This window comes from Pan troglodytes, chromosome 5 (genome assembly GCF_028858775.2).
Source record: "Pan troglodytes isolate AG18354 chromosome 5, NHGRI_mPanTro3-v2.0_pri, whole genome shotgun sequence".
Taxonomy (NCBI): domain Eukaryota; kingdom Metazoa; phylum Chordata; class Mammalia; order Primates; family Hominidae; genus Pan; species Pan troglodytes.
Window position 1 is genome coordinate 40,067,469 of NC_072403.2, and position 2,122 is coordinate 40,069,590.

General features: G+C 49.7%; 1 pseudogene; it reads left to right on the top strand.

The window, feature by feature from the left end:
* The first annotated feature begins 459 nt into the window (after positions 1-459).
* LOC112209416 (keratin, type I cytoskeletal 18-like) lies at positions 460-1,751 on the top strand (annotated as a pseudogene).
* Positions 1,752-2,122: the final 371 nt, after the last annotated feature.

Here is a 2,122-nt window from a genome sequence, read left to right on the forward strand (position 1 = left end):
AAAGGAGGATGGCCAGCACTGAAGTGTTCTGAGGTCTTTCTTGCAGTATTTAGGAAAGGGGATAATATATTGTTTAATTATACATTCAAATAATGTATACATTCAAATGTTTCAAAATAAATCCAGTCTGGGAATTGGAGTAGTATATGGGAATACAGATTTTAAAAAGACTGGCCATGTTAATAATGCTGCTGAACCTGGCTAACAGGTACCCACTGCAGTTCATTATATAATCTCTTATCTTTTATATATTTCCTTTTTTCCATAACAAAAAGCTTTTTAAGCATGGTAGTGTGCACCTATAATCCCAGCACTTTGGGAGGCTAAAGTGGGAGAATCATTTGAGCCCAGGAGTTCAAGATCAGGCTGGGCAACATAGCTAGTCTCCATCTCTAAAGAAATTAAACAGGCCCTCGGCAAAACCTGAGTCCTGTCCTCTCGCTTTCCTCCCTGGACAGCATGAGCTTCACCACTCGCTCTACCACCTTCTCCACCAACTACCAGTCCCTGGACTCAATGCAGCCGCCCAGCTGGTCAGCAGCACAGCCAGCGTCTATGCAGATGCTGAGGGCCCAGGCTCTCAGAGGGCCCAGGCTCTCAGATCTCTGTGTCCCACTCCACCAGCTTCCAAGGTGCCTTGGGGTCTGGAGGCCTGGCCACATGGATGGCCAGGGGTCTGGCTGAAATGGGGGACATCTAGAACCAGAAGGAGACCAATCAAGGCTTGAACGGCTGCCTGGCCTCCTACCTGGATAGAGTGAGGAGCCTGGAGACTGAGAATTGGAGGCTGGAGAGCAAAATCCAGGAGTATCTGGAGAAGAAGGGACCCCAGGTCAGAGATTGGGGGCATTACTTCAAGACCATGGAGGACCTGAGGGCTCAGATCTTCGCAAATTCTGTGAACAATGCCCGCATCATTCTGCAGATTGACAATCCCCATCTTGCCGCTGATGAGACAGAGCTGGCCATGTTCCAGTCTGGAGAGCGACATCTGTAGGCTCTGCTAGGTCAATGATGACACCAATGTCACTCGGCTGCAGCTGGAGACAGAGATCAAGGTTTTTGAGGAGGAACTACTCTTCATGAAGAAGAATCACAAGGAGGAAGTTAAAGGCCAACAAGCCCTAATTGCCAGCTCTGGGTTAACCGTGGAGGTAGATGCCCCCAAATCACAGGATCTCGCCAAGATCATGGCAGACATCCAGGCCCAATATGACAAGCTGGCTCAGAAGAACGAGAGAAGCTGAACCAGTACTGCTCCCACCAGACTGAGGAGAGCACCACAGTGGTCACCACGCAGTCCGCCAAGATCAGAGCTGCTGAGCTGACGCTCATGAAGCTGAGACGTACAGTCCAGTCCTTGGAGATCAACCTGGACTCAATGAGAAATCTGAAGGCCAGCTTGGAGAACAGCCTGAGGGAGGCGAAGGCCCACTACGCCCTGCAGATGGAGTAGCCCAGTGGGGTCCTGCTGCACCTGGAGTTGGAGCTGGCACAGACCCGGGCAGAGGAGCAGCGCCAGGCCCAGGAGTACAAGGCCCTGCTGAATATCCAGGTCAAGCTGGAGGCCGAGATCGCCACCTACCACCACCTGCTGGAAGATGGCAAGGACTTCAATCTTGGGATGCCCTGGACAGCAGCAACTCCATGCAAACGACCACCATCCAACAGACCACCCTCCCCCCGCCGCCAGGATAGTGGATGGCAAAGTGGTGTATGAGACCAACAACACCAAAGTTCGGAGGCATTGAGCCAGCAGAAGCAGGGTACCCTTTGGGGAGCAGAAGGCCAATAAAAAGTTCCAAGGTCATTGTGGAAAAAAAAAAAGAAATAATAAATAAGTAAATAAACAAAAAGTTTTTTTAAAAAAACATATTCTTATCAAACAGTTAAAAGTAATTTAAAAATACTTAGACATAGGCCAGGTGCAATGGCTCACACCTGTAGTCCCAGCTACTTGGGAGGCTGGGCAAGAGGATCCCTTGAGCCCAGGAGTTTAAAGCTGCAGTGAGCCATGATTGTGCTGGTGCACTCCAGCCTGGGTGACAGAACAAGATTCTATCTCTAAAAAATAAAAAATAAAGGCCAGGCGCAGTGGCTCACGCTTGTAATCCCAGCACTT